The following is a 20,004-nucleotide window of genomic DNA, read 5'->3' as shown; positions in this document are numbered from 1 at the left end:
AGTCCTCTGATCCTTTAATGTAGAAGCTGCTAAAACTTGTATTGTCATGACTGTGGCTCTATAGTACTTGAATTGTTTCTTTCTAGCTACTTGGAATATTCTCTCCTTGACCTGAGAGCTCTACAATTTGGCTATAATATTCCTGGCAGTTTTCATTTTGGTATCTCCTTCAGGAGGTGATTGGTAGAATCTTTTAATTTCTATTTTACTTTCTGGTTCTAGAATATTCATTGACAATTTCTTGAAAGACGATGTCTAGGCACTAGATTTGATCATGGCCTTCAGGAAACCCAATAATTTTTAAATTATCTCTCCTGTATCTATTTTCCAGGTCTGTTGTTTTTCCAATGAGATATTTTGCCTTGTCTTCTATATTTTTTTCATTTTTGATTTTGTGTTATTGTTTCTTGATTTTTCAAAAAGTCACTAGCTTCCATTTGCTCAATTCTAAATTTAAGGAATTATTTTCTTCAGTGAACTTTTGGACCTCCTTTTCCATTTGGCCAATTCTACTTTTTGAAGAGGTTTTTTTTTTTCAGTGAATTTTTGTGCCTCTTTTTTAATTTGGTTAATTCTGCATTTCAAGGAATTCTTCCCCTCATTTGGCTTTTTGGGCCTCTTTTACTGTTTGGCCTATTCTGTTTTTAAGGTTTTATTTTCTTCAGTATTTTTTTTCTCCTTTACCAAGCTGTTTGCTCTTTTTCATGATTGTCTTGCATCATCTTCATTTCTCTTTTCAATTTTTCTCCATCTTTCTACTTGATTTTCAAAATCCTCTTTGAGCCCTTCCATGGCCTGAAACCAATTCATATTTTTCTTGGAGGCTTTGGCTGTAGGGGCTTTGACTTTGTTATCTTCTTCTGAGTGCATGTTTTGATCTTCCTTGTCACCATAGTAACTTTCTATGGTCAGAAATTTTTTCTGTTGTTTGCTCATTTTTCCAGACTATTTCTTGACTTTAAACTCTTTGTTAAAGTGGGTCTTTTCATTTTATTTTATATTTTAAAAAATTTTTAAAAATCACATTCTTGCTTTCCTACTCCTTACTCCTCCTACAAGAAACAGACATAGTTAAGGAGAACAAATTGCTACTTTTCCTATGGTCAAAAATGTATGCCTCATTTTTCATTCTGAGCATATTACCCCTTCTGGCAGGAGCTGGGTAGCATGCTTCATTTTTGTTCTTCTGGAATCATAGTTGGTCACTGCTTTCACCAGAGTTCTTAAAGCTTTCAAGAGTGTTTGTCTTTACAATGTTGTTGTAACCCTAGTTTTTTCCAAAGCTATGTTAGCTGATTGAAAGCTTTGACAGTCTTGCAAAGGCTTCTAGAATGGAGCCAGCATTGAATAATGTATTTGTTATACAAGCAACAACTTGGTTGGATTAAGAGAGCTAAAGGGTGATGGATTTTTCAGTCAAGACAGCTCTTGAAGGCATAAACCAATCCTTAGAGTTTTTATGATATACTACTGTATGGAAGGTCCTAACTGACTAAACAGGTAGGGAAACTGTAGCCTCTGTGAAGTTTGGATTCAGTCAAAGGGCAACACTTGAGGACCTACAGGGTTACATGTGGCCTTGAGGCTGCAGGTTCCTCACCCTAGCTAAACCCTAGATCCTTAAATTTTGCAGGAATAGGTAATTTAATAAATGTAAGTATTCCCAATAATAATAACAATAATAATTTACATTGAATAGCAGTTTCAGGTTTTCATAGCACGTTAACATACATTGTCTTATATAAAATCACCATGAGATAAGCAGGGCTTTTTGTTTTTGTTTTTTGTTTTGTTTTGTTTTACAGATATAACACTCATATTCTCCCACCTCTTGGGGTTTACTTGTCCTACTCATACCACCACTGGAAGGTTAGATTCCTAGAAGGTGGCTGCTGATATTCTCACAGTTCTAGAGCTCACCTTGTGGATAGCTATCTTCCTAAATTCTAGTTTATGAGCCCCCACTGGTGTGCCTTTCTTTAATCAGCTCATACACTCACTTCCCTAGCAAAAGCACATATATGTCTTCTGATGTCACAGTAAAGACAATAGTTACAAAGCATTCACCCTGCTCCCAAATCAAGGAGACATTCTTCCCCCAACATGCCTATAGTTAAGGAAGAGTGAGAATGAACTTAAAAGTACAATGGCAATGAATCACACATAGAGAAGACACACATGACCAAAGCAATTATTGACTTTGGTACCGCAGGGTTTCTCCAGTGGGTCCTCAAAAAGTTTACTATGAGTCACTCATCTATGTAAAGCTGGGATGGCTCTTTGCAGGGGTTGTTCTTTGTAGTAGGATAGTATCCTCCCTGGACCAGTGGTTCAGCTGCATTTGCTCTTGTTATGGTGAAATGTTTCAGCTGGATGGGCCAGCTAGCTGCTAGACTGTGTTAAGCAGGTCACTGAGTGGCTGCACTGGCTTTTTACCAGTTTCTATTGACATTTCCTGGGCTAGGCAAGTTGCCTAGTCCCTGTGGTCTTCTAAGATTGTGGCATCTACGCTGGACCATAGATTTGCAGATCTTAGATCATGCTGGGTTACTGGAAATCTTCAGTGCTTTTCTCACCTTTAGTCACTGAATAGGGAAGTTAGGTACTTGCTCTCTCAACTAAAGTCAGCTAGCTTTTTCACAGATCCTTCCTTGCTCAAAAGTCCTTTCCCTCCACAAAGCACTCCATGTAGCCTTAAGGTGATTAGTAATCTTCACCTCCATTTATATCTATAGGATCTTAGGCAGATGAGTGGATTAAGATGAGTGACTGAAATCTATGCCCTGGAGGCACATTTTTTTTTTGTCCTGCTAGCCTCTTATGTTAAGGCAGTCATCCCTCCTATACTTTTTAAGGGTGGGGAATGTCCATATTTCCAGCTAAAAGACTTTGTCTCTCAGTGTCTCCTTTTAGCTTTGATTACCCCCAGTTTTTGGATGAAGTTTTATTGGGACCATCGCTCTTGCATAAATCAGTATATTGAAACCCGGAGAGGTAGAATGATTTGCCCTAGATCACAGAGATAATGAGCGGTAATGTCAGGATGTAAGTCTAGGTCTTTAGGTTTTGACTTCAGTGCCCTTTATGTTACACCACATTGCCTCTCTGTGTGAAAACTAATAATAATAATTGCTTGGGAGATAGTGTAGTGGAAAGAGCACCAGACTTGTGGCAGGAGATTTTGGTTCAAATCCAAGCTCCAACACTTACTGTGCCAACTTAAGCTAGTTGTCACCACTTCTCTGACTTTTCCCATCTGTAAAATGAGAATAACATATCTTCTTGTAGGGCTGTTAAATGAGAAAATAATTCTATAAATCTTCAAGTACTATATAAATGTGTGTTTATTATCTGGAGATTTAACAATATCTGTTCTTGTTTAATGGCTGCTGTCTTTCACCATCACCTGGAATCAGTGTCTTCCCTCTGATGCAGGAAAATGTGCCTGGCAAGTTTTTTTTTTTAAATCAGTCACCTCAATCTTTACCATATTGGTTAAAATTAAATTCAATTTAAAGGTATATGAATAAATGCAAATGGCTATAGAATTTTAAAACAAGCCAAGACTGGTAATACGCTCAGAGACAGGCTATCAAGGGGATAGCTGTCACCTAAAATAATTTCATACCTTGGGATATTTTAAGCTGCCAGAGTAAGACATTGTTTTCCAAACTCTGGGTCTTCTAGAAGTCACAGTGTGGGAAAATATGTGTCACCCCAGGCAACCAGAAGCTCCATGATATTTTGAGACATGGCATTTCTGTGGTGGTGAGGTGTTTCATTGCTAATGATCCCAACAAGCAAACTGATCTCTATAGAAGTAGGGAAATGACATTCATGCTATAAACTAACAAGAGCCTTTATGTGTTGTCATTTATAGATGTATTTCAATAACACAATATAACTTTTGTTATTGCTAAATAATGTTTGTAAAGATCTACAAACACTTTCTCATTTTAGTTTGTGAAATTTTAAATACACACCTGCGAGTATCCATGTTGTGGAAAAATTAGGAAATTCTTTCATTTCAATAAAAACCCCTTTTTAGAATGTTTTTAATACAAGGGTGGTGGGTGGGCATGTGCCATACAATCTTACAGGTCCCCAAATGACCTGATTTGTTCTGTGTCAAGTTACTAGTTATGAATTTTCAGTGATTCCCTATTGGCTTTGGCAGGGGGGAGGGGGCACTGGATTCCAGTTTCCTCATCTTGGCATTTAAAACTCTTCACAATGTGGCTCCACTCTACTTTTCCAGACTTATTTCACATGATTCTCATTCCTGTATAATAGCCCAGCCAAGGAACAGATTAGGGTGGGGAATGAGAGAGAGGGCATATGCAAGGGAGGTCAAAGCACTGCCATTACCTTTACTCTTACTTCTCTTCAGATTTCAGTAGTTATAACCCAGAAATGTGTACCTAAGAGTCTCAAAAACAGTACCAATATGGTACCCATCCACCAGACCTTATTCTAGACTGGCCCCTATAGCCATTATGATGGGGGGGAACCCCTGTGGAGAAGGTTCCTTTTATCCTTGCTACCATCAGCACCAATCATCAACCAATTGCCATGAATGGGTTGGTAATCCCAAGGGCCCTAGGAATAAAAGAGTCCCCAGATCACCAGCCCTGCTCCCATGGTGACCTCTGCAATCATCATTCAGAGAAGCAACCCTTGTGGTGATAGGACCTGCCAGCAACTGCTACAGGTGCTGCAGTCCCTATCTTCTCGATAAGTATAGCCACAAAAGACCCAGAAGAGAAAGTTCTTGGCTCCAAATTCCTTTGCACCATCAAATGATTAATGAAACATGACTTATCAGTGCAGATGACCTTAAAGAAGATTCATTACCATTTGCTTTGATTCACAGCTGTATATGTTTTCTCCAGTCTTAGAAGATGAGCTTTTTAAAAGCAGTTGTCCTTTTGCTTTTCTATGTTTATCTCTAGCACTTAGTACAGGGCTGTGCACATAGTGAGCACTTAATGAATGCCTTTAAAATTACTTCATATATCTACATTATGAGCAAAGTAGCCTACTTGTCTCCTAACAGCCTCTTGTCTCCTGCTTCCCCTCTCTTTGCACAGGCTATTCTTGCATCCCTATTTTCATTACCTAGATGAATAGTTTCAAGGCTTGGCTCAGAGACTATGGCAACATTTCTTAATTGTCCTAGTTGTTAGTGGCCTCTCCTCCCCCAAATGGCAAAGTGTTAACTGTTGTATCCCCAATAGAATGTAAGTTCCTCAAGGACAGGACGTTTTTCATTTTTCTTTTCTCCCAGAGCTTAGCACAGTGCCATGGGCATAGTTGGTGATTAATAAATACTTGTTGACTTGATTTAACTTAAATGAAATTGAATAAATGATGATGGGAGTCCCAAAGACTCAGACATTTAAATGATAATTTTTTTTCTACATGGCTGCTCAAGGCCATTAAAATAATATGAACAGTACTTCACAATGTTTATATTGCAATTAGACTCACTCTTCCAGAGTAAGAAAAGCTATATTTCTCCCTCAGAGTTCAAGAGTTACCCCTGAGGGGCTAGAGGTGTGTATCTCTAATGCTATTGGCTCAATCCCTGATTTTGTTATGGTCCCCCCCCCACTGTTAACTATCAGTTAGTAACACCCCAGTTCCACTTAACCAATGAAAATCACTCAACTTTCACCAAGAAATATGTATTTTAGATATATAGCAAGATCAGAAGTACCAACATTTATCCTCCAATATTTTAGTGTCATGCTCCCCTCTAGTACCTTGATCCCTAGGGACAGTAGGTTCATAACATAGTTAAAATGTATCATAACACATACAGTAACACAGTTTCTACATAACACTGGTTCTAACAAGTTTACATCTAAATGTAGCACCAAGGTTGATTGAGTCCCTGTCTCAGCTACCAATGAGGTGAGTCCCAGAAGCCATATTTTGCTTCAGGGCCTTGCTTGATGCAGGACTGCCTGATTTAAAACACTGCACAAACTCCTCTCCAATAGCACAGGTGGCTTGCCCATGTGATTTCTTAAAGCTCACAAGGTCATAGTCAAATGAACAAATGCAGAGACAAAGAAACGTATTCACAGGCCACATTTTGGCCTCAGATGGGCAAGACCCAAGACATTCTATCTTATATAGCATTGTCTCTCCTTTCTCACTGGAATTCAAACAGGCAGAAAGGAGTTAGACCAAGAAGACTGGCTGTAGATGACTACTCCTTTTGAATGGACCACCATGTTCTAGCTGTATAATCAATCAAAAATACCAGACCAGTTACAGAATACCTGTGCATGCTCCAACTTTATTCAAGTCACTTCCATTCATCATCACCATGTCCTTTTGGAAGCAAGCTCCTCATCCATTTTCCATGTGGGAATTGTATCAGCTGAATATGCTGATAACTGCTTGCCTCAGATTACATTTATATACTGTCCTGCTTCATGTATTGTGAAATCACATATTTAGCTAAGTACTGAGGAAACTGAGGGGACAGCAAGTGGTTAATTGTGGGAATTGAGTGAACCACACTAACTTCATCCTGTGTCTCAGTTCTGGAGCTAGCTCAGTTCTCCTCTGATTCATTTATGAGTCTAGTCAAAATTCTGTCTTGTGAGCATTTTTTTTCAATTGTGGGAGTTAGGAGAAAATCCTGTTGCATTATTTGAATCTAATCCTGAATAGCTGGGAAATTGGACCACCTTTACTTGCTGTTTAGAGACCCTTAACTAAGGACCTAGGTTATGCTGACCAAAAACCCAGTCCGACCCAAAGAGTGGTGAAAGAAATTTTCTCACAATTATACATCTCAAACAATCCATCTATTTGATCTGAAAACTGGCTCCATACTGATCAACCAGTTATTATTTCCATGTTCTTTTGATTGTTTATGGACACTTGGGGGAGTGGGACACCTCTTTTTCTGATTTTAGGGAATTACGCCTGTTCACTCTCTTCCTCCAACTCAGAAAGTCCCTAATCTTTCATCTAATTAGAAATCAGATTACCTAATGTTTCATTGTTTCCTTTTAATTAATTGGTCTTATTTGATTAATAGTTCCTAATGTATAAAAGTCTGTCTCCCTCTGTATTTGGGTGCCAGTGCCAAACCTGAGGAAGGTGACTGGTCCCAATTTCTTGGGTAATTTCCATGAATTGCTAAATAAATCAGTATGCTGGGAAGTTTGGACTTTTGTTTCCTCATTTCATCTTTTACCTGCCATGGTACCACCTGGGCAAGGTGATATCCTAAGACTTGATTCTTTCATTTAGGGCAATAACGTAGATGAGTATAGCTAGCTCATCCGTCATCTGTGCTTGATTTCCTTTGTAAAAAGCAAGTTGGGAAAAATCCTATGATTTCAAAATATAAAACAGTTTTCAGAGACTGCAGGGCATTCCTATGCCCTTTCCCCTTCTAGAAAAATGCAAAAGTAGATGTTGGTCCAGAAGTCACTGTGGGTAATGTACAGTTGGACTCTAAGATAACTATGCCCTATAATTTACATGGTTGTTTCTTGTGTATGAAAAAAAGAGATGTTGAGGAGGAGTAGAATTATGGATATATATGTATGTGTATATACATGTGTGTGGGTGTGTATTATGTGGGTATGCATATATATAATATATAGTGTGTATATATGTATTGTGTATATAATATATAGTATATTTATATATATTGTATATAAATTCATATATATTACATATACAATATATATTGTATATATATTACATATATAAATATAATATGTATTTATTATATTATATATTATATAATATAAATACATACTGTATATATATATATTGTGTGTATATATATATATATTATATATATATATATATATATATATATATATATATATATACACTCACATGTGCACACATACAAGAGAAGGATAGACAGCAAAAGATTGAGAGGAGAAAATCACAAGTGAAAGCTAATTAAATCCACTCAAAACCTCCCATATTTGAATTTCATTTCACTGAGAAAATTTCCCAGAAAAGATGATTTTGAAGTATACCCTGGAAGAAGAAAAGGAGGCTACAGCAGTGGAGTGGGATCTAGGTACAGGAGATAATATATGAGATAACTTGGAAATTCACATTACAGAAACAGATGAGATAAGGTAGTTCTTAGAAGTATGTTTGATTAGGGCAAAGAGAAAAGCAAATCAAGGCTATAAGAGAAGATGTAAGAGCAAGATGATGATGGAGTCCTTTAATTAAAGTCTAGAGTGAGAAGGTTGAACTTGATGAGAGTATCATAGGGTGTCCTTGAAGGGTTTCAGCTCAGAGTAGTGAACAAGAATGATGGAATGATAATAAAATGACTAAGCAGAAACAATTTTGTTTTTGTTTTTCTGGGTTTTGTTGGAGAAGGGTTTCATTCCATTTTGTGTTTTGTTGGGATTTGTCATAACTACTAAAACTTAGAAATAATTAGAACCATGAAGTCACTTTTAATTGAATATTGCTATCCTGTTCTAGGACAAATATCTCATAATTTACGTTGAATGTTTCTTCTGAAGAGAGTAATGCATTTTGCATATTTTAAGATGCATTTATAAAACATAAAATGATTGTCTTATTAGCCCTCATTTTCATGGAGAATAGGCCTGTCCAGCACTAATTGAAGAGGCTAAGTGGAAATTAACCATACAATTTAGTCTGCACAGGCTAGCACTATCCAATGAATTCAATATTCTATAACTCTACCTTCAGAAGTATCCCCTCCAGTAAAAATGATGAATTATTTGTATATTGAATATACTATGCTCATCCTGGCCTCTTTCCTCATGCAGTTTCCTTCCCTGCTCTCCCAGTCTACTCCTTCCTTAGCCACACACTTCAACTCTGCTATGAATTTTGTTGTTATACTTCCTTTAGGGTCCAGCTTAAGCCCCATCTCCATATAGGTTTTCCTTATTATTCCAACTCTCTATGACTACATTCTCCTGTGAATTTCTTTAGTACTTATGCAGCATCCTCTCTGGGGTTATTCACCCAACCTGCATTGGATTGGCAGGCCAGGGTTCCAGAAAACAACTACTTCTTATCTCAGAGTTCACAGAGTAACCCGGAGAGGCTAAGGTTTCTAGTATTATTTTTCATGAACCTCCTGTCATGTGCCCATCTGGTATATACCCTGTTACTTATCCATGAATCTGAAATGTAGTTAAGGTGATAGTGATAGTTTAGGAGTCAGGGTTTGGGGTTTCTAGTACTATGTCTTCCAAGATCTTCTAGTTCATCTGGACTGACTGAAATTACTCTGGCCAAGAAGGTCTCTTATTTGCTAAATATTAGGGCTTTTTCTCCGTACTCAACCACCATATTCTCTATACAATTTTTGATGGTATTGACCATCAACTCCTTTGAGATGCTTTTTCTTCCCCTGGCTTCCATGATACTGTGCTCTCTTGGTTCCCTAAAAATTTGTGCAAGAACTCCTTCTTGATGTTTTCTGTTGGCTCACCATCCACCTTCTTCACACAAAACTTGACCACTCCTTCTCCCTCACTAAAGCTCTGTTTTTATTTTGTCTCTCATTTTAATCTCACATATATGTAATATATTATATATACTCATACACACACACACACACACACACCCATACATAAAATTGCCCTCCAAAACTCAAGCAAAATATTTTGGACATTTTAAATGTCCAAATGGCAAAATATTGGACTTTTTAAACTGGCTAGCCTATCCTATTGATATCTCAAATTCAATCTAATGAAAATAACACTCATTATCTGTTCCCACTCTTGCCCTACCATCATTCTCAAACCCAAACCTTTTTCAGATTTTCTTATTTCAGTCCAGGGCACCACCATCTTGATAACTTCATATCCTTGGCATCATCCTTAATTTTTCCTTGTCCCTTATATGCCACATCCTATTTATTAAGCATCTAGTACATCTTTTATTTACCCCCTTTACTTCATTCACATGTTGTATTATTCATCCACACAAGTAAACTGGTACTGTTTTTCCTTTTTAGTTGTACCCTTAGTATCTAGCTCAGTGCCTTGCACATAGTAGATACCTAATAACTATTTGTTTAATCAAATTGAAACTTTTCATTTTCCAAATGAAGATACTGAGCGCCTAGGATGTTAAGTGGTTTATCTAAGGTCATATTTGTAGTATCATTGAACCCCATTTCTCTGATGTTCTTTCCAATATACAGGTACGATGTAAAGATCAAATTGGATAATAGATTTGGAAAACTAAGAGATCCATACAAATCCAAGATATTATTTTTTTTTCAACAAGCTATTTAGTTAGTTTACTTTTTGGGCTTTTTTTTGCATATTTTATTAATTTATTTTGATTCATCAACAATCACTTCAACATGCTTTTGAGTTTAAAATTTTTTCCCCCTTCCTCCCCACCACCCTCCCCAAAATTGCACACAATCTGATATAGGCTATACATTTACATTCCGATTAAACATATTTTCACATTAGTAAAGTTGTAAGTAAAAAAAAAATGTTTCCTCAGAAAGAGGAAACAAAACTCAACAGAAGAGAAAAAAAAGATAGCAATTCAACTTTCACAGTTATGATTACTATTGATTTCTTTTTCTCCATCCTTTTTCCCCCTGTTTATGCTTTTCTTTCTCCTCTCTCCCTTCCCCCTTTCACCAGTACTTTGCTTTTGACCACCACCTGCTTCAGTCTCTCCTCCCTTCTATTACCCCCTCTTCCCCTTCCCCCCCAGCTTCTTCCCTCCCTTCCTCCCTCCTCCCTTTTCTTTCCTCCTTTCCCTCCTATTGCCCATAGGGCAAGTTAGATTTCCATACCTAACTGATTATGTTATTCCCTTCTTGAGCCAAATCTGATGAGAGCAAGGTTCAAACAATGCTCACCCCCCTCCCTTCTTTCCCTCTGCTGTAATAGGATTTTCTGTCTTTTCCTGTAATGTAATGTCTGTCTCCTCCTTTCTCAGTACATTTTCTAAGATCAGACTAATCCACTTACTTGGATCCATTTAACCCACTTGATTAGATTTTTTTTTATCATTACATCAAAGTCAACTAATATCCACCCCCTTTATGTATACTCCTTTAACATGGTGTAATAACAATACAGTTCTCAAGAGTTGCAAGTGTCATCTTCCCTTGTAGGGATGTAAACAGTCCCCCTTATTAACAACATTTTGTATCTTTCTGTCCCATTTACCTTTTTATGTCTTTCTTGAATCTTGACTTGAAGATCAAATTTTTTGTTGAGCTCTGGTCTTTTTATCAGGAAGGTTTGGAAGTCCCCTATTTCATTGAATATCCATCTTCTCCCTTGAAAAATCATGCTCATTTTTGCAGGGTAGTTGATCCTTGGCTGCAATCCAAGCTCCTTTGCCTTATGGAATATCATGTTCCATACCCTGTGGTCTTTTAATGTAGAAGCTGCAAGGTCCTGTGTAATCCTGACTGTGGTTCCATGATATTTAAATTTTTTTTCTGGCTGCTTGCAGCACCTCCTCTTTCATCTGGTAATTTTGGAATTTTGCTATTATATTCCTCGGCATTGTCAATTTGGGATCTCTTTCAGGTGGTAAGTGGTGTATTCTTTCTATGGTTATTTTACCTTCTGGTTCTAAGACTTCATGGCAGTTTTCCTTTAAGATTTCCTGAAAGATAGCCTCCTGGCTTTTTTTTTCATCATGATTTTCAGGTAGTCCAATAATTTTTAAATTGTCTCTCCTGGATGATTTTCCAGGTGGTTGTTTTACCAATGAGGTATTTTAGTTTTCATCTTTTTTTCATTTTTTTGTTTCTGTTTGACTGATTCTTGCTCTTTCATAGAGTCATTAGTTTCCATTTGTCCAATTCTAGTTTTTAACATATTGTTTTCTTCTGTTAGTTTTTGTACTTCCCTCTTCAATTGGCCAATTGTATTTTTAAGGAATTTGTTTCTTCAGTGTACTTTTTTTCCAGTTTGCCCTCACTGAGGCACTGGGAGGTCCAGGTGTTGGTGTTTGCCTGCTCTACCACCTGGGCTTCAGGATCTCCTCCTGATTGGCAGTTGGAATTGTCGGGTTGGAATCAGCAAGGCTGAGACTTTAGGAAGACTCCAGGTCGTTCTCTTCAGCTCCTTTCAGATGAATGTTGCAGGGTGCCTATCCACCTGGGGCCCTTTGAAGTGCTGCCTCCCCCATTTTTGCTGAGGCACTGGGAGACCTGTTTGCTGGGTTGCTGCACCCCTGTTCCCCATCTCTTCTCCACAGTTCAGCTGTTCCAGGGTTTTTTCCTAGGGTGATATTTTCTGGGTTTTCAGAGGTCGACAGGGGTGGGTGAGAGAGACTGCCTTTTCACTCTGCCATCTTGGCTCCCAGAAGCAGAAGTCCAAGATATTATTAATATAGAATTTATTTCACCACTCTCATCACTGAATCTGTACCTCTTTTCCATCTTATTACTATGCCTACAAATGAAAGGCTTTCAGCTGACTTGAATTCCATCTGTGGCAGTCTGGTAGCTTCAAGTGAAAAGTCATCACTTTACTCTTTCAGCTCTTGTTTATAGAATCATAGATTTAATGCTGGAAAGGGGCTTAGAAATACTTTAGTCCAACTTTCTAATTTTATAAATGGAGAAACCGACTGCCTGTAGAGTAATACTCCTCGTCCAAGGTCACTAGTCAGTGACAGAGCTAGGATTTGACCTCAGGTTATCCAACTTCTCTTTCCACTACACTACAAGCAACTTTCCTCATTAAGAGGTTCTGTGATTATCTATACCATTTATAGTATTTTCAACCTAGGCTCAGTTTAAAATACCATGATTGGTAGGCAATCAGGAAGCTTAGCATAAACAGTGCCTATATTTTCTTAATAATCACATGGTAATAAAATACAGGATTTTTTTTCTAAACAAAATAATTTTTTGACTTGCTGTAATTACGTAGTTTTTGGTTCAAACAGTAGGAGTCCTGTCAATGAAAAGATAGTTGCCTATACCATGCTGTAATTATACAGAGAAACAATTATAAGTCATAAGAATAAGAAATTGTTTTCATTTGGGCTTGAATGCAGCTTTACATCCAGAAATAAATTAGGCAAGAATCTTGGAAAAACATAGCCAATAGCTGACTAAGTAGTAATTTCAATCCACACCAAAAATAAATTGCTCCCAGTTAATGAAAAGTAATGTGCCCAATACATAGGCAATGGATAATCCAGAAATCATCCAGTAGTTTTGAAATGTTTGGACTCTATTTGATTACGTTCATATCTGGTGTTCTGAAATCCATAACATTTCAAATAAAATAAAAATCATTCCTTGATTCATTGTGATCAATCCTCAAAATTTCCTTTGAAGAAAGTTTCATGTAATAAAGGAGTTCTGTTAACTCAGGAAGAAACAGAAGATTAGTTTGCTTATTCTCCATCTGGTTCTATAGCCATCACTATTCATTCCATCTTAGACGTGGAAGTAATCATCTTTAAGAATGATATACATAACTCTGAATCACTATCTGTTTGATTTATGCCTTCTCTGAGTAAAAAAAAAGTGTAAAGGTAGAAATGAAGTTCATTAGTTTGTTTTAAGGCTTTCATTCAGTGGTGTTTAGAAATGAGGAGGAGGGGACAGTTAGGTGGTGTAGTGGATAGAGCTCTGGCCTTGGAGTCAGGAGGACCTGAGTTCAAATCTGGACTCAGACTCTTGACACTTAACTAGCTGTGTGACCCTGGGGAAGTCGCTTAACCCCAATTGCCTTAAAAAAAAGAAGAAAGAAATGAGGAAGGGGAAACTCTGTCTTTAGATTAAGAAAGCACTCCAAAATGTTTCAGGGTCTTGAGAATGCAGAGTAAGTCATTTTTGTATGGGCAAGTTAAAAAACATCATTTAATAATGGGCTATGTATTATTCATATCCTTATGACATTATAAGTTTATAACTGAAAAGATTTTATATAATGTTCACACAAATTACTAAAAGATATTTATTATGTATGGTTGGTAATTAAAAATGGTTATACTACCAAATTGCTAAATTTAGGACTCTAAGAACCAAATGACCAAAATGTAATTATATACAATTTGATAAAAAAAAATCACATAATTCCTTTGGAGGAACAAAAGGATTAGAATATCAAGTAAAATAATAAATAATAACAGGAATAAGAGGGTCATGGTAATCCCAGGTCCCAAACCAAATTATAATGCATCAATCATAAAACTCGTTAGTGCTGGTTAAAACAAGGAGAAGTAGAAGAGTGGAACTGACTAGATAAAAAAGATCCAAAAGTAATCAGAGACTGGTCCAGTGTTGAATGAAGATAACACAAACTACTAGAGCAGAGGTGAGTAGCCAGCAGCTTCAAGGCCACATGCAGCCCTCTAGGTCCTCAAGTGCGGCCCTTTGATTGAATCCAAACTTCACAGAATTCTGTGGCCTTGAGGATACAGGTTCCCCACCTTTGTGCTAGAGAAATAATCCTATTCTTTAAGAACAGTTTAGGAGAATTCAGGTTTAGCCCAACAATTTATTCCATTTATCATAAAATGCTACCAGAAGATGTTTTGGTGAAAATCATTAAGAGGGCACTTGCCAAAGACAGCCCAGTTCTTCTGATTATGCTATGGATACTCTGCTTGATATAATCTTCCCATATGGAGTTTGGAGTATATATGGGTATTCTATAACAGTTTCTTGGCCATTTGCCCCAAAGTCAAGAAAAGCCTTTTTATTGGCTACTGAGCCAGAACTCAGGGTGCAACTATTAACTAGCCAAATTTGTCTCTGTTTCCTGCCTGATGAAGGTGGAATCCTGTAAGCCTCTGTGTGGTTTTAAAGTCACATGGGGCCTCTATCAATTATGTCACTGTTGTATCTGTTCTTTCCTGCTCTTACATAAAGTAAAAAGTATTGTAGATGAAACAGTTTTGGGGATTTGAAAGTTTGAAAGACCAGAAGTCCAGTGACTAGAGTTTATACTAGGGGTTACTATTAGCCAAGCCTAGTGACAGTAAAATTCCAAGGAGTGATCTATGGGATGTAGTTCAGTAGTGGATGGAGAGAGTAGCAAAATACCAAGCTGTGCCACATTTGGAAGTAAATTTTGTGGTGCAAAATCTTTATGGCAACCACTTTGATTTTAAGCTCATTCTCTTCACATAGTGAGATGGTATGGGGAGAGTGTATCCTTGATTAGAGGTATTATATTAGTATTTCTGTTCTTGATACATCTTCTCAGCAAATATCTTTTTGTAAAAGTTAATTGATGTCAATTCGTTAATGATATTGAGGGGATAATCATTAGACCAATCAATGTTACGAGGAAGTTACAAGCCAAATATAGCAGATATCAGGATCAAGCCAATGGCATTAAAGAAAACCCCATAATTTCATAGAGTTATTCCTAGAGCTCTAAGAAGGATATTTAACCAGCTCTCTAGGTATGCGACTCAACAGTGGGTGTTCCATTTCTCCAGAGTACATATAGGCTACATTAGCAAAACAGTTTCCATTATCAGATCATTATCTAAATATTATTGTAAGATATCACATAAACATACACATATTCAGTGTTGCTATGCCTCATCTTGGAGTGAAGGCAGTTCTGAGTTTTAGAAGGCTATATCAGTAGAATACAAGCTCTGATAGGTTTACCAAGCAAGAAAAGTTATGAATGCATGCTCAGAAATGGATTGTAGATTGACTAAAAAGTGATACATTTCCATGAACATTGCTATTTAATAAGGTAATCTCCTAAGGTATGAGAGAGTTAAATGCTAAGACAGTTAAATGCTAGATAAAATACTCACACTAATCAAACCACACCCACCTACACCCTACACACACACACACACACACACACACACACACATTATGTTTATGTTCATATACAGGGACTGATGGATGTGTTGTGATTTGGTACTCAAGTGGGTATGTGATTTCATCAATGTGTATGTTGTCTTCACTGATACAGATTGGAATGTCTCCATGCTTTCTTAATCTCTCTGATTCTCCTCCCTACCCCCCTAAATTCTCATAAAGTGTATATTCAATATGCTGGAAGTCTTCCTTTTGATTAACATAACAATGGTTTATGCAGGTCACGTTTCATTGTTACTACATGATTGACACAATATATAATCTTGAGAACACATTAATAATATTCTAAAACCTACTTATATCAACTGTGTATTTCCATTGCCTTATGTATTATTTGTAGTTTTTTTAGCTCTTTTGAAATCCTGATATTTTGTATTCATAATCACAGAAAAAAAATACTGTTAGATTCTGGTTCCTAATTCTGCTATCTACTTCTGTTTAATGAGTGAATTTATCTCATTCACATTCATAATTATGATTGCTAATTGTGAATTTCCCTCCATTATATATTTTTTCTCTTTATTCCTCTTTCTTTTTCACTCTGCCCCTCCTCAAAAGTTTGTTTTTCCTTCTGACCAATGCCTCCGTTAATCCACCTTCATTTTAATCACCTCCCCTCCTTTCTCTTAGCCCATTCCCTTCCAGCTTCCCTGTTGGGTAAGATCGATTTTTGTAGCTGAGTATATCTTTATATTCTTCCTTCTTTGAACCAGTACAAATAAGAATGAAGTTCAAGCACTACCTACTCTACCTGCCTCCTTTTTTTTTACCTGCATTATGAAAGCTTGTTTCTTCATTCCTCTTTTATGTGAGATAATTTTCCCCATTCTTCTCCCATCCCCCTTCTCCCAGTACATACCTCTTTCTAAGTCTTCCATTTTCCTTTGGAGATCATCACAATATAATATAATCATACCTATACAGTCTGTCTAAGCAGAGTCCTTTTAACTGCTTTAATAATGATAAATTCTTGAAGATTACATCTCTCATCTTCCCTTTTGGGAATGTAAACAGTTTAACATTATCAAGTTCCTCAATGTTTTTCACTCATGTTTACTTTTATATGCCTCTCTCAAGTCTTGTGTTTGAATGTCAATTTTTCTATTCAGTTCTGATCTTTTCATCAGGAATTTCTGACACCCTTCTATTTCATTAAACATGCATATTTCCCCTCTAGGGATTACACTCAGTTTTGCTGGGTAGGTCCCTTTGTTGTAATCCCTTTGTTGCTTCCTTGACTTCTGGAATATTCCAAGCCCTCAACTGCTTTATGGGATGGTAACTGCTAAATCTTGAATGAACCTGATTGTAGGACTATGGTATTTGCATGGTTTATTTCTGCTGCTTGCAACATTTTCTGTTTGACCTGAGAGCTCTAGAATTTGGCTATTCCTGGGAGTTTTCATTTTGGTATTTCTTTCAGGAAGCAATCAGTGAATTCTTTCAATTTCTGTTTTGTCCTCTAGTTCTATTACATCTGGGCAGTTTTCCTTTATAACATCTTGAACTATGATGCTGAGGGTTGTTTTTTTTTGTAATTGTGGCTTTCAATAATTCTTAAATTATTTCTTCTTGATCTATTTTCAAGGTCAGTTGTTTTTCTGATGAGACATTTCACATTTTATTCTTTGCTTTGCTGTTTCTTAATGCCTCATGGAATCATTTGCTTCCACCTGGCCAATTCTAATTTTTAAGGAGTTATTTTCTTCAATATTTTCTGTGCCACTTTTACCAACCTGTTAATTCTTTTTTTACATTTTTACATAGTTCTCATCCCTGCTCCCCAATTTTTCCTCTATCACTCTTATTTGGTTTTTGAAATTTTTTTTTAAGTTTTAAAAATTGCTTTCTTTAGCTCTTTTAGGAATTCATGTTTGGCTTGTGCCCAATTTCTATTTTCCTTTGAGCCTTTGCTTATAAATATTTTCATGTTTTTGTGTTCTGAATTCTTGTGTTGAGCATCCCTGTCCCCATAGTGGTTTTATGGTCAATTTTTGTTGTTGTTGTTATTTGCTGTAGTCTATTTTTCTAGCTTATTTCTTGACTTTGAACTTTATGCTAGATTTGGTCTCTGCTTGGGGTGAAGGGCTGTCCCTCTCCCAAGATTTAGGCTTTTTTTCCCCTTCTGTTTTCACAGCTGGTTCTGGGGGGCCTGTAAGTTTTCAGTGTTTCCAAGGTAGTATGATCTGGGGAGAGGTTTGCTTACTGCACTGGTCTGCACTGTGGTCCTTATGCAGTTAGGGTGCTTTTACTTCAGGACCACAACTTCTCTCCTCTTAGGAACTGCAAACTAGAACTGGATAATAGGCAATGAAATTGTCAAATGTGCCCAGCTCTATTCCCGGTGATAGTACAGGGGTCCCCTGAAACTTCTTTTTGATCACTATTCAGTCCCCTTACCATATTTGGCATTGAGAGCTCTTAGTATAGCTGCTGCTGCTGCCGCCACCACTACCTCTAAGGCCCACAACTGTTATTGCTACTTCACTGAACTCAAGACTAGTCATCACCCCAGTGCCACATACTTTTCATTCTGACCTCCTAAGTTTTCCTGGGCTTGAAAAATGTCTGTTAGACCTGTTGTCTTATGCTGCTTTAGAATTCTATTTGACATATTATTTGAAAGTTATTGGCAGTGAGGGATGGCTGGAGGACAGCTAGACCAGCGCTGCTGATCCCACTGTAGTGTGGCCCCCAGCCATCCTCAAGGGTTGGTTCTAGGAGACCTGCAGCTAGTGGCGGGCCATGCCATGTGCCTGCAGGTGGATGAGCTGCTCCACCACCAGCGCTCCTACTAGCATGAGATCCTGGTCTGCTGCAGTAAGACAAAGGGCAATGTCCTGGTGCTAGATGGAGTCAACCAGTGCACAAAGAGAGATGAATTCTCACACCAGGAGATGATTGCCAATATGTCTTTCTGCAGCAATCTCAGCCCATGAAAGTGCTAATCATTGGTGGTGGGGATGGGAGCGTGCTTCCGGAAGTGGTGAATCATCCATCCGTGGAGGTCTGTAGTACAGCATGAGATTGACGAGGACGTGATCCAGGTCTCTAAGAAATACTTGCAAGACATCACCATCGGCTACTCCAGCCCAAAGCTGACCTTGAACATTAGAGATGGATTTGAATTCTGCAGCAGAACCTGGACACCTTTGATGTCATCATCACTGAGTCCTTGGACCCCATGGGTTCTGCCCAGAGTTTGTTTAAAGAGTCTTATTATCAGCTGATGAAGACAGTGCTGAAGGATGATGGGATCTTCTGTTGTTGGAGTGAGTGCCAATGGTTGCATCTGGATCTCATCAAGGAGATGCATCAATTCTGCAAGTCTCTGTTCCCTGTGGTGGAATTTGCCTACTGCACCATACCCACCTACCCCAGAGGCCAGATTGGTTTCATTCTCTGCAGCAAGACCCAGAGCACTAACTTCCTGGAATGAGTGCAGCAGCTGGCCCAAGAGCAAGTAGAAAAAATGAACCTCAAATACTACAATTCAGACATCCACTGCGTGGCCTTAGTGCTGCCCGAGTTTGCACTTAAAACCCTACAACGATATGTGAAGAGATCCATATTCCCATCTAGGCCTCTCTCAGAGACTTCAAGCCACAAGCACCCATTTTTGGATGCCCCTCTTTCTGCTTTGAGGGCATTGACTGGCATTTGGTAGTCCCTCCCAAATAAGGACTTGCCCCTCACCAGCCATCCTTCCAGTTGACCAAGTGTTATCAAACCCAGGACATGACTGAGGGGCTCCTCATGCCAAGCTCTGCTGCGCAGGTGGTGGGGGGAGAGTACAAGATGTCTGTCTGTCTCTGTCCAGTCTGGTCAATTAGCATCTCTTAATATTGATCATCTGTGTATAAAACGATCCTTCTCACCTCTAACAAGTTCCTTCACCAAACAGTGTATTTATAACTGAAAAAAAAAGTTATCTAGAGGGGAATATTGGGAGAGTTCAGCTGGAATGTTCCCTTTACTCTGGCCATTTTTGGCTCTACTACCTATTGTCTTCATTATCTGCCTATTACCTCTTAAAATTTTATCAATTAAAACTGGGGGTGGGGGAAATGACATAACTAAGTACTTCCTGATAACACCCAATTCTACTGTTCTCTCTGTGTGTCTCTCTATCCCTGTCTCTCTCTGTTTCTCTGTCT

At 37.8% G+C, this 20,004-nt stretch overlaps 1 pseudogene; it reads left to right on the top strand.

Moving 5' to 3' along the window:
- Positions 1-3,035: 3,035 nt before the first annotated feature.
- Positions 3,036-19,514, top strand: LOC110221386 (spermidine synthase pseudogene; annotated as a pseudogene).
- The last annotated feature ends 490 nt before the right edge of the window (positions 19,515-20,004 follow it).

The sequence above is a fragment of the Phascolarctos cinereus genome, unplaced genomic scaffold (genome assembly GCF_003287225.1).
Source record: "Phascolarctos cinereus isolate Bilbo 61053 unplaced genomic scaffold, phaCin_HiC Scaffold_4;HRSCAF=312, whole genome shotgun sequence".
In the NCBI taxonomy this organism is placed as follows: Eukaryota; Metazoa; Chordata; class Mammalia; order Diprotodontia; family Phascolarctidae; genus Phascolarctos; species Phascolarctos cinereus.
The sequence above is the reverse complement of the archived record's forward strand: the minus strand, read 5'-3'. Positions and strand labels throughout refer to the sequence as shown.